Source organism: Dermacentor andersoni, chromosome 11 (genome assembly GCF_023375885.2).
Source record: "Dermacentor andersoni chromosome 11, qqDerAnde1_hic_scaffold, whole genome shotgun sequence".
In the NCBI taxonomy this organism is placed as follows: domain Eukaryota; kingdom Metazoa; phylum Arthropoda; class Arachnida; order Ixodida; family Ixodidae; genus Dermacentor; species Dermacentor andersoni.
Window position 1 is genome coordinate 112,101,367 of NC_092824.1, and position 13,824 is coordinate 112,115,190.

At 41.7% G+C, this 13,824-nt stretch overlaps 1 protein-coding gene across 3 annotated transcripts in view; it reads left to right on the top strand.

Moving 5' to 3' along the window:
• Positions 1-5,130: 5,130 nt before the first annotated feature.
• LOC126539503 (probable peptidoglycan muropeptide transporter SLC46) overlaps positions 5,131-13,824 on the top strand; it is a 217,532-nt gene continuing 208,838 nt past the window's right edge. For all 3 annotated transcript variants that reach the window (XM_055075425.2, XM_055075424.2, XM_055075426.2), the window contains exon 1: positions 5,131-5,220. The gene's annotated coding sequence lies outside the window, so the exon portion shown is untranslated. The remainder of the gene's footprint in view (positions 5,221-13,824) is intronic.

Here is a 13,824-nt window from a genome sequence, read left to right on the forward strand (position 1 = left end):
GTTCCACTGCGGCGGCGACGGTAGTATTTTAATTGCATTTTGCCGTGTGTTATAGGCAAACCGAGCAGCGCTTGGCTAACCGAGACAGAAGGAGCCACTTTGGATAGTCTGAATAAAAATTTTGCCAGAAACTGAATTATAGAAGAGCGAGGTTAGCATAAAATATAGCATAACTAAAACATGAGACAGCATAACATGAAATGACGTACGCGTGAGGATGCGAGGGAAATAATGAAGCATCCGAGAGGCAAAAGCAAAATGGCGAACTAGATGCGTCAAGGGAAAAGAGGACTACAAGAAGACTCGTGGAAAAAAAAGTTAGCCGTGCACTGAATTGCGTTGCAGCGTGGACTAGCTGAACTAACGGTTCACCGCTGCTACGAGGGCACCGCCCATGTAATAATTCGGTCGTCGGTCGGTAGGCTTCACGCCTGAGCGCACACGCTGCCGCAACAGGCTCGCTCTTCTCTGCAATGACATGTTTACGATGTCGTCCGTGATTCACCGGGAGGATCAAGTTAAAGGCAGTGTCCCGGACTGGGCCTTAGAAAGAAGGCAGAATGACAATGCTCTGAGGTAATGGCGGCGATCTTTTTTAGTGCTTATATTTTCCATCCTATTACTTTTTTTTTGTTCTTTCAGCTGCCGGAAGTCTATAAGTGGAATGGCGGAGGGGGACACACTTTGAGGGAGGACTCACGCTGAAGAAACTAGTACAGAGTTTCAGTATATTATTATTATTATTATTATTATTATTATTATTATTATTATTATTATTATTTGGTTTGTTAACATATGTATACACACTTTAAAGAGGGAAAAATAAAGCCAGGAGGTGGCTGGCGACTGCCATCGGAAGGGACACATTGGATGCCTACTGTTTAGGAAAGAAGAGACAGAAGAACCGAAATGGAAGTTACGAAGACAGAAGTATGGAGAACATAAATTCGGTTAAAAGGATAAACAAAGTTTGATAACGCTATTAACACTGTACCGATATAATACTGCTAACAGTGTCTTTTAGTAAAGCGTAGTGCAATCCGTACCACAAAAAATTCAGTGGCGATTTCGCGGTAAATGCTAGATATATGCCTCTGCGTTATGTCGCATCCTACTACGGCCCCAAATTCATGACTGAAACCACATTCACTATACTGCAAATTGTTGTTTATAGGGCCTAACTCAACACACACTTCCTGCCTCTTCGAGGAACGAAGCGCATGGGATGGCGGTCCGGAGCAGACCACTGTCAAGTGCTCTCTCTCTCCATATATATATATATATATATATATATATATATATATATATATAATGTGTGTGTGTGAACGAGAAGAAACCAAGGGGCGTAGTTTTTATTAGTCATATGATAAGCCTACAAATAAGATACCAAGCACAGCATATGGAAATTACTGGTACTTAGCTGAATTAAAGAAATAATAATTTAATGCATAAAAAAACAAGTGGCCGCAGCTGGAACACGAGCACACGTCATCACATTACACGTGCGACGGTCTTATCAATTATGGTCGTACCGCTCAGTTCCATATATATATATATATATACTAAATTACCGGGTTTAAGTTGCCAAAACCTCGATCCGATTATGAGGCACGCCGTAGTGGAGGACTCCGGAATAATTTAGACCACCTGGTGTTCTTTAACGTGCACCCAAATCAAAGTACACGGGTCTTTTCGCCCCCATCGAAGTGCGTCCGCCGTGGCCGGGATTTGATCCCGCGATCTCGTAGTTCGCAGCGCAACACCATAGCGACTAAGCAACCACGTCAGGTCAAGTATATTCGATTGCAGACATCTGAACGAAGGCTTATTTAGAGGCTTCACCGTTTTGTCTTGTGAAGTTTACAGCGTAGTGATATTGTGCTTATCGTTTTTACTCGTAGTACATTCAGCTTACTCTTCCTTGCTGAAACTGTGGGGCGAGGTTGAAACCCTAGCAGACGTAGACAGAGTTCGCGAAGAATTCAACGCTCAACCGAGGTCCGATATCAGCGGGCAACAACGTTCTTTTAAAAGTTTACGAAGTTTTTTTCCCGTACAAAAAACTTTAAAAATCGAGAAAGATTAGGAAACCGTGGCTTACTGATGAATGCCTCAGAATGATCCGAGAAAAAAATTCTTTGTATGCAAAGTTTTTTAAGACTCGGGATCCTGCGGACTTCACTTCCTTTAAAAAATACAGAAAGAGTTTAAATAAATTCTTGAGAAATGCCAAGAACAGGCATTTTGAAAACGTTTTTAATAGAGCGGGAACTAGAAGTGATGTCGTTTGGCGTGAAGTAAATAAACTTCTACTGCCGGAATCGCATAATAAGCAGGAATTTGAGCTGACAATTGATAACAAAGCAATTAGTGCTGAAGAATTAGCTAACAAATTTAACGAACACTTTACGTCTTTAACCCCAAGCAGGCATAACATAAATGCAACTTCCTTTCTGGGTAGTCCCAATGCTTACACAGCTTTTTTTGAACCTACTACACCAGAAGAAGTATACGCGACCTTTATGTCCTTAAAAAACAGCACATCGCGCGATATAGATGGATTGCAGATTAAACCCATTAAATTTGTGCTCGATCTTTTGTTACATGTGCTTACTCACATTTTTAACATTTCCTTATTAAACGGCGTCTTCCCTGAGAAAATGCAACATGCCAAAGTGATTGTTATATTTAAGTCCGGAAACAAAAACGAGCTAACAAATTATAGACCAATATCTATACTTCCTGCAATTTCGAAGGGTCTCGAAAAGATCATTTGCGCAAGAATTAGATCATTTTGTGATAAACATAGCATTCTAACAGATATGCAGTTCGGTTTCCGGCAGGGAATGTCTACAGAGCTTGCCTTGCTGACGCAAAAAGAAATAATTTTAAACAACTTTGAGAACAAAATGTTAACTCTAGGTGTATTCGTTGACTTTTCCAAGGCTTTCGATTCGGTTAACTATAATACTCTATCTTCAAAATTAAACCATTATGGCTTTCGCGGGACTCCCCTTAAACTTTTGAAATCATATCTTGAGCACAGAAGGCAGTGCGTCGCAATAGGATCAAAACTTTCTTCAGCAAGAAAATTAACACAAGGCGTTCCACAAGGAAGTGTACTTGGACCGATTTTATTTAACATTTATATTAACGACATAACGAATATTAGTCAACATGCACAGTTCTTAGTCTATGCGGATGATACTAGCCTTTTTTTCAGGTCACTCGATATTGTGCAACTTACAAATATGGCAAATAAAACTTTAAACTTATTGCAAAAGTGGAGCAATCTAAACTCATTAGCAATTAATGCAAATAAAACTAAGGCTGTGTTGTTTACGCCACCACAAAAACAAGTAAACTGCAATACTGTTCTTTACCTCGGCACAGAAAGGATAGAAATAGTTGATACTGTCAAAACGTTAGGTGTAATTTTTCACAAACATTAAGTTTGGGATGCACACGTTGAGCATATTATGTCCACTTTGGCGAGAGCATGTGGAATAATCTGTAGATTACGACACATACTGCCCTCTAAGGTAAAACTAATGTTATATAACAGTCTCTTCCTTTCACATGTTAGCTATTGCAATTTAGTGTGGGGTACGACATCGCAAGCAAACATACGAAGCTTAAAAACATTACAAAAGAAAACTGTCCGACATGTTGTTAACGCACCGTTTGATGCACATACATTCGAGATATTTCGTGCTCTTAATGTGCTCCCTATTGAATATTTCTATGATTATAACCTAGTCTTAAAAATTAAAAAATACTTTCGCTGTAACAACAGCGTTTTCGCAAACTTGTGCAACTTAGTCAAATCAAGGGCAGCGTTATATGATTTCCGAAAACAGAGCCAGTGGGCGTTACCTTTCACAAGAACAAATTATGGTTTCAGGCGATTGCAGTACCAGGTGCCGAGAATACTAAATGTGATACAGGCTTCCCATACAGAACTAAATGCTATTACGAGAAAGGCACTGAAATTTAATTTAATTAATAATGGTCAAATTTTATAAATAACATTTGCCATTTTTATTTTTATTCTTTTCTTTTTTTATTCATTTTATTTTTTAGCATGTTCCAAACCTTGCTTTTCCATCGTTCCGCATTTTTTTTTGTTCCGCTGAACATTGCCGTTACATTGCGTTGAATTTTTGGTATTTAAAAGCGTTTTTGTTCAGGTGTTCCTTGTCATTTGTGCATGATCTTTTTTTTTTCCTCCACTTTTTTCTGTATACAGATGTATGCCTACATGTACAGATGCAAATATGTATAGATGCTGGGTTGGTGTAGATGCGCATGCGAATATATGTATACAGATGTCATAAATGTTCTGCTGTGAATATCAATATCTGTATAATATGAAATTGTTTTTGCACATATGTAACTGATTTTCTTTGTGAATATTCTGCAACTGTTTGTCAAAGACAGGGGACAGGAACCTCGTCAAGCTGCGATTGTGCAGCTTTTTGTTCCTGCCCTTGCATTTTCTTTTTCTGTGCAAAGGAAAATGCGAAATAAAGTTTGAAAGTTTGAAAGTTTCTCGGCAAAAAGAAGGTGATCGAGAGCGAGTGAGTTCGTTATGTTAACAAATTTTTTTATTTAAGCGCCCGTTATAACTAAGTCAGATTAAGTATGCTTTTAAGGCAGCGAAACCTTATTGTAAAGTATAAAGCTGTAGTTCCTATGCGTCATTATCACTCTGTTTTGCTTTGCACCCGTTTTAATTCCAGTAAGCTTCGTGGCCCCATTACGTGCGTTGTTGAGCTTTGGGCCGTCATTTTTGACCGCAACATTTTGTGTGAATGTCTGCACGTAAGATTCAAGCAGACCATTTGACATCGTATATAAGTTGACCATCCTTTTTCTTCTCTGTGCTGTTCACTGTTTGCCTTTACCCCTGTAGAATGTAGTCAACCGATCATTCAGGCTTGTTGGGCCCCCTAGCAAGTCTTTCCTCCTCCAACTTCTTATTTTTATTTTTCACAGTCGTATATATGCTTCTTGTGGAGCTTTTACAATGTACGATGTGAGCGATTTGACAGCGGAACACCTATACATTCTCTAGTACATATTTCAACGCATAACAAATTGCTTTTTCGTTTATCTTTCCAGGTACTGGATCCATTGCCCACCCTGACACAATGCAGGGACGTCACGCAGCTCAAATTTGTTTTCGTCGGCACCTTTTCACCGTGTTGACAACTAGAGGTGAGAAAAAATGGAGAAACGCATTGCGCTGTTCTCTATTTCAACTTGTACATACGCCGCGAGGGCTGTCTGTCTTTGTTGACATATCACTAGGAAAATATCGCGCTCGAAAGTTTGTTTTCACGCTCCGGACATTGAGACCTTGACTTCACGAACTCGGTTTCTTGCAGTCCTTTGAACGTAAAGATCGCTTGTTTAAATAAAGAAGAAGGGTGCATTCTTTGTGCTTCGTTAAAAGACGACTGGCCCCCGCGAAATTCACAGTGGTGTGCCTCCTACCGTTGAGCTGACGTCAGAGTAGGCGGAGATATCCCTGCGTATAAGGACCTACAATGTGCGCCTTTGTATTCGTCAGAGAAAGCGGGACTCAGCCTTCAAATTGCCCTAGATGCGAAAGATTTTTTTTTTATTGCAGATGCAAATTTTTTTCTCCCATGTGCGGCTGAACGCCGGTCAATTTTATTTCCGTAAGTAAAAAGAATATGTTTGGGTAGACAAGTCGCATATCTTATTTAGACCATCGGACGATTTTGTGCGTCCCTGTTGTGATACTCTGTTTTGTTCGTAGTGCTTTTGTACATATCTTGGCGGCACTTTTCTAATTATTGGATAAGCAGTTTGCGATATCAAACTTAGCCGTCCGAGCTCAGTCTAATTGTTTTGCGTTCATAGCCAAGCTACGCAACGCACAATTGTACTCTTAGCGATACGAAAATGTTCCACCACAAGATCACAATTCGATTTATCTCATAAAATCAATGCAATAGTAATAGGATAAGAATTCACTACAAAACCGGAGTAATATTGATGTTTGCAAGGAGACAGCGTTCCCTTTTGTTAACACGTTTCTTGTTCTCTTCCACTTCTCATGGCGCCGTCAAAAGAGAGCGTACGGGCGTTCTCCTTTTTTGTATCTATACTGGATTTTTGAAAATCGCCTGTTGCAAATAGCACAATTCTAATCCTTGAACTGATTTAGTCAATGAGGTGGACGTCATTTGCACGAAAAGTGTGAGATCGGCCGATTATTGAAGTAAAACTTGTTGACTAATCATGTTATGGCACATATTCCAATTTACGAATCTTGGTCGGCGCGTTCGCAAGGCCTATCCACTTGGAGCGAGTTCTCATGATTACACCACTATCAAGATATTCCTCTCCAAAGTGTGGGACGAAGTACTTTGGGGTTCCAGTAACTTTTGTGCTTGAATGTATAAAATGGCACTTTCTTTAAAAAGAAAGTAGGAGAAGAGTGCATTTTTATCCACAGGATTGACGGCGAATGTCTACATACCGGTGTTATACTGATACTCGTTCCTACTCGGTATGCTTTGCAGTCTTGCCGGCAGCAATTACTCAAATCGAAGTATGTGCTATTAAACAAATAGTCAAAACCTTTTTTTTTATTATTAAATGTATCTAAGGAGAGGTTGGTGCCTATGTGTGACGCGGGCTACTCCTCTTCTCTTACAGTCAAAACTTTATTAATATCAACTTGTTTCATTATGAATTACGCATTTTTATTTCTTGCGGATGTACGCCTCTTTGAGTAATGCAGTCCACCGATTAGAATCCTGCTATCTGCCAAAGGCAACATTTAATTTTTTTTATATCGTGAAGGGAACACCCTGTATATGCGTGTGTATATTGTCGTCCCATGGCAGTCGCGGAAAGGTTGCTTAGGAGTAGTTACCGCTTTAAATTAATATTATTATTTATATAATAGGGACTGACCAGCGGTGTTGCATGTGGCCACTTTCATCGGGAGGTTATCGGGCACGTGCATGAAAGAAATTGTGCGCATATAGAATACGTGTTCTAATTAAAGCTTAATCGTGCTTCGCGCTATGAACTCTCATGCCACTTTATTATTCGTTTGCTCACTCCTACATTAACAACAACATGTCAGTGGGACAATCCATATAAGTCAGTTAAAGCTACTGCAAACAATCCAAAATTCCTAGTCTCCTCACTTCATAGTCTCCTCACGCGACTTTCCTGCAAACCAGTTATTACGTGCAAATAGCATTGTGAGCGTAACCGATCTTGTCAAATGTAACCTTGCCATTTTTATTTTCAACGTATTAAATGTGAAGTCATAGAAAGAGCGTCCGACCGGGCGACCAGCTGAGGCGAAACCACGGGATGGTAGCCAAGAAAAGTTTCGCTCTAGTCAAGCGATTCCGATTCTGATCCTGTGCAAATGCACTTCGTACAGTCTCCAGAACCGGCTCCTTTAAGTCAAATCTACCAAGGTTGCTCATTTAGACGCTGTTGCCTTGGTACCGAAAGATTCTTGTCAGGAAATCTTTATTACATTCAGCACGCTACTATAAACTCTACGTATTTTCGCAATGAATGACGCAATAAAATATTACAACCTGTGGAATGAGAAATCTCGGAGCTCCTTGCTAAGATGAAAAAAAAAAGAAAAATGCAGACTTTCGAATGCCCTCCTCGAAATTACTCCAGTGATAGACAGGCCACGAAAACTGCTGTCCGACTTATTGAGAGTATTTTACGATGCAATAAAAGTTCAGTTTCGTTTCGTTGGATTACAGTGATGTGCGCCTTTTGTACGAGGTTTCCCGCAGGTTCAATACTCGACTGAGGCCGCCTGTAGCGGACGGGACTAGGCTGCCTCTTTATGGCCGCAACGCGAAACTGAAAGTTAATCGACCGCGGCGCTGAAGAACCCGTCGAATGCACTTCCGGAAATTCAAAACGGCGCCCTTTAGTGCCTTGGCTGGTGCTCGCACGTCGAAAACTGTGGGCGGATAACAGTAATGTGCTGAAAGGCTTGCACCACAGAGAAGTTTGCAGATGCGTTTGCGCGACTTGAGAGCTTATATATAGTGTAAGAGGAAAACGGAAGATGAAAACTCATCTTTTTTTTTTTTACTGTTCAATTTCTTCCGTACTATACTTACGACCTATCGCATCTCTGGTTATTTTGCTTACTTTTCTTATAGTGTGAGCCATTTCACGGTATTTTGCTGCATGTGAATCCACACACTTGAGACCGGCACCCCCGAACATCTCCTGCACAGATTTTGTCAGTGGGCCTGTAATTTGCCCTTCTTACGCGTGTTTGCTTATCTTGACCAAAGTTATGTTAGCTTTTCGCTGAAGCATTAAGATCAAGTTCTTGCTTTGGAGTTGGGTTCTTTTGCTGCTTAAATCCGTGTGTCACAATTTGCGACCCCTCATAGCGTGTTGTGCTTCAATCGGTATAGATGCTATGTACACTCCAGAATCATTAGTTATAGGGTTTTTTCATTGTAAAGATTGCGCACCATACCACTTACAATAAAGCTGGCGAATCGAGTTCCGCGACAGAAACTACATTTAACAAATTCAAGAGACACCCTTTAAAATGTTGACACACTTCGTTGGTCGACATATGGGACTGGAATCACCTTATGACACCGATGTTCACGGCATGCCTCCCGACAAATCCTGCCTGCTCAGCCTGTTCAGTGTGGGAACATGGGACGCGTTGGCATGCGTTTCCCAACTTAGTTGAAGTACACAGATGGTTGTCACTGAATTTTCTTTTCTTTCTTTTTTCTCTTCGTTGTTGGCAGGCCACGCTATAGCACCGCTCGTAAAATTGGTCGGCCATTCGGCCCATTGGGCTTCTTATGCGATGGGTGGAAGCAAAGGGGTAACCTACCATAGTTACACTGCGTAATGCGAGTTCTCTCAAGCAGTCTTCGCTGTAAGGTCAATCAACGCTGCCTATGCGAAACACAACTTAGTGGCGGTGCCGCTATACGCAAGTTCGTTGTGAAGGAACACATCATACGTCAGCGACACCTAAACTTCTTTGTTGTCACCGGCAAACTTGTTTATAGGTACTCATAGTTCAGACATTCACAATACATATGAAAGGTGGTTATTTGGCACGGACATACCGACTGCTTTGTTATACAGGTCATTTAGTTGTAGAGGTGGTCGACTCTAAGCATTATTCCCAGAGTTAGGTATATCCCAGTTCATGGTCGGAGTAACCGATCACCTGCACAATTTTGTGGACTCCTTCTTTCTTTCCTTAACAGAGTACCACGTTAAACCCCCTTTTCAGCTTAGTCGTTTCACACAAACGCGAATGTATTCGCGTAAATAATTTTTATGGATTTATTTTAAACAAATGTTTCTTATATCAGTGCCTATACCAATATTCGGTTTACTGCGGCGCGAAAAGCATGTCGACATTTAAAAAATTACAAAAGTTCTTGTCTTGTGACCGTTATAACTTAGCAAGGTTACAATCTTTCACATCACTGTGGTACCTTGAGCGTAAAATACGTCTCCTCAGTCAAAGAATGATCGAGCAGTTTATTTTATTTTTTTTCGTTTAATAACGGCTGTTTCAAGAAAAAAGAAATTCGTGGGCGAAGAGACACCAGGCGGGTGCATGGGGTTCACAAATTATATTTGAGCCGATCCCGCTCAATCAGGCGGAAGCCTGATTCCACCGGTTTCGCTGCTTGTGCACCGTCAGAGCACTGGGCGTGTCGTCGTCGTCGTCTTTTGTGACCGGATCATTGTGTCACGTAATAGCGCGCTAAAAACTCACCTTCGGTATAAAATAAAAGCTCAAATCTAGAAACGCAACAAAAATTTCATAAATGAAGCCGTCACGAAACACAAAAGGTATCTTGTTGGGGATGACTTAGGTAATTTTGATTTCAAGTAAAAATCACATTTTGATGCTAGGATGAAGGATAAAGGATTTTGATTCTAGGATGATTTTCGAACCCAAACAATTTTTATCACTATATGCCACTAACCTAATGTTTGTTCCTCACACACGAAGTTCTTTATGGCCTTCTAGAAATGGATGAACAACGATTGCCCAGGTCAATGACACCATCTAACCATTAATTTTATAACCATGCTTTGAACGCCAGTGAGTCGGTGCATCGTGGGGCGCTGTAGTGAGAACAACCTTAGCGTCTGTATTTACGTTGGCCAGTTCTACTGCAGCCATCGCGTTATCACTTGTGACAAAAAAAAAGGAGTTCTTAGTTTGGATCCAAGGCGAAGTAAGCCTCTGTAGAGGTCGTCTGCACCAAGTAAGCAAATATCTAAAACATTAAAAATAGTTATCGCTTAAGATGAATCACGATCGAAAAGAAAAGCGTCAGAAAAATATAAAGAAAGCTTTGAAGCCCAACCTGATACTAAACTTTATTGGAAGCTATGAAGTGAAGCATTCAGGCAATATCTCACTGTATCGGTGATCATGATCGCGGGAAACGAAGTGCGCTTGGGTGAAGTACAAATGCCATCGCAAGTTACGCGGATAAAATTGCGTCGAGGATGAGTTAACTGCCGCTGGAATTTCGACTGAACGCACCGACTCAATATCAGTGGGTAGTTAAATAGAACCCTCGCTGCAGACTAAACTCCAGCTTAAACGTACCCATAGAAACCATAAAAAAAGACGGGGAATGCGGGAGAGGGAAATTCAAGACGATGAGCAAAACGTGAACAAGGTGAATGCAGGAGCCAACGTTTCGACAAGTGGACTTGTCTTCTTCAAGGCGAAGAAGACAAGTCCACTTGTCGAAACGTTGGCTCCTGCATTCACCTTGTTCCCGTTTTGCTCATCGCCATAGAAACCATGTAGCAGGCCACAAGGAATTTAATATCAAACCTACCATCCGAAGACACAACTTGTCTGTTTTTTTATCGACGAAGCTACCTCGGCTAGAACATGGCAGATATATATATATATATATATATATATATATATATATATATATATATATAAGCTTTTGAAACGAAACGCGGAGAAGATACTATATGCAAAATTGTTCATCACCCCATACAGCGGAAGCTAATAATGATAAAAATGATGAATTTGCCACTTCTTATAGGTATGGCAATGATATTTTCTTTAAGTACTGATGCACTCGTGCAAATAACGCAGCAGGCATTATGGCTCTCAAACCTTTATAAATATACGGATAAACAGATGTAGCAGGTATCCCGTTTTCGTCAGCCCATGACTGCGAGCAAAGCAGTAGACACAGAAGGAAGATGACGCATAGCTGACGCCTCAAAGCGTTATTGAAGGCAGGGAATCAATTGTGCAGTAAGGAATATGGGTGCACAACAATTTTAGGCACAATAAATAACTGCTAGAGCCGCATGACGCGGTAAAATTCTTATGCTGTTATATAGGGTGCACTCCTGTATGGTGCCAGCACCAATGGATATAGCGTTTAAACGTAAGCGCGTCATTCCTACGCTGAACGAACGTAGTCTTTTGTGAAAGAGATACTAAATTTAACTTTGGATAGCAATTTATGCTTCATATTTGCTCAGGGCTTCATCATCTTGTTCAAAGCGTCTTGTATGTAATAGGCCTAATGAAACAAAAGACAACTAAACCCAAACGAAAAAATAAGGCATAACTGCATGTGCATCGAAATATCGGCGGCAACAGTAGTCATTCGCAAAGTATGTGCTAGATGGCGTCGCAGTGAGAACAAGTGATGCATACGCAGAGAAAAGCTTTCACTGCGTAATCAAAGGCGGTCGCAGAGCTTGGTCGTTCTTAAAATTCCAACAACGATCCGGTGTCTTTCTGTGCGGCGGCCGGTCCAGTTCATAGTGCCAGCATTTTTTTTTAATTCTCGGAGTGCCATTTCGTCAAGTCAGCTTAAAGCAGCGCGCAAATTTTCTTTCATCTCCAAAAGTATGCAGTACCATATTTATGCTGAAACTACTGTTTTAATTTTTGCATATAGTATGAAACTTGATGGCCAGCCCTATATAGACGTGTCTCTGCCACCAGCGTTAATATGTTGGGCCGCAAATTCTTCGTGGAAAATAATTTCAAGAGTGTTCGAAAGAAGCATGTATTTGCGCGTCTACCCAAGAACTGCATAGACAACTCAAAACTGGGTCACCGTGCGTCTGCATTGGAAGGCCGCCTTTCGTGTTGTCGTGTTTCTCGACCGGAATTTCGGGCTCTCGCCTATACGTGAGCGGCACGTATACAAAGGTATACACCATCGTTATAGGAACACTGATCTGGGCTGATCGTTTTTGCCTGAAGCGCCTCAAGACACGGAGTCCCAATTTGGGTCACAATAGCTTGCCGAGTCATTTGTGAACACTTACCCTTTTTCTCTGCTTGTTTCTGTTTGGCCGCCATGAAAAGCCCTGTTTAACCACCATGTCTTCGCTGTCGGTCGCGCTGTGCGATCACAGAATGCCGGAACGAATTTCGGTTCGGGTGGCAGACCCTCTCCTCGGTAGCCTTGGGCGAAATGGCCACAGTATATGATGCAAAAAAGAGAGCTATGAACGAATCGAAACGATGGAGCTGGGCCTTTTGTTTGGCGCACAGCAATGCGCCATTTGTCTATTAATACAGGCTTTCGCGTCAGAACCTTGTGTTTGTCCCATTTCATTGCGGCGTAGGAAACGTATCATTTATGTAATTTTTGTGAAAAGCATTGCTTGTAGATAGCATTGCCTTGTTTTGGTCGCGGGGTTATAGGTTCGGCGATGATTTGCAATCACGGCGGTCATTTTATTGTTATCACGCGGATAGTACACATGTGTGGCTGGCGACCAAACGTCGGCCGGCAGAAATGGCTCCCGCATAGGAAAAGTTTCGTGAACACTGCACTCGCAAACGTCGATAAGCTGCGATTGGCCCACGCTACGGGACCATGGCAAGACATTGTTCGCCTGTTCCATTCCCACGTTTGCGGCCAAATGAAATCTCCCTCGCGGAAGCGCTTCTTGCGCGCGCGTATTCTCGCACGTGTTTCGCAACAGGCCCACGCGATTATCTCTTCGAAAAGCTACTAGGCGTTGGCACGTGATAAGTATACGTGTGCGGTGGCTGGATATTGCTTTGAACATCAGGTCTGTTGTGTTTGAAGACCACGGGGTTTGATATCAGACCCGGACACGTCATTCATTTGTATTCTCTGTATACGAGTTATTCAGCGAGATAGCAGCAATAGTTAGTAGCCACGTTCAGCGAAGTCGGGGACGCTTAACAAAGGCATTTTTTACTTTAACAGGATATTGCGTCCCTTAGCGGACAATATTTCAAGCAACATGGCATTGTATAAGGGCTCTTGAGCCCTTATACAATGCTAATTCATGTGCTAGAAAAGGCCGCGCAACTTAGACACTGAGGTGTAATAAAATTATCTTGACCCCCGCAAAGTTCAAAACTTAGTGAACAAAATTATGCAAAGTTCTTATGAAGGAAACGACACATCCACGACCTGCAGTCGCAGGCATCTCTGGAATCCGGCGGTGTGCAAGCCACACGCTAATTATAGGGCTCTTGAGTAATGCATGCTCAGAGCAGTTCGGCTGCTTTCTTATAGAGCATTGACCACCCCGCTTTCTTTGGAATGTACGTAATATAAATTGAGAGGCACTTCGCCAACCCAACAGCCACTGGATCACGCACGCTCATAAGCACATCATCATTATGCGGTGGCGGTTTTCAATTTATCACTTTGGTCAGTGGCTGACGAGATATCGCCGGTACTCACGCAGTGTACAAATGCTAGTTTTTGTGCGACGCGTATCGACTAAGATCGCATTCCCAAGCTC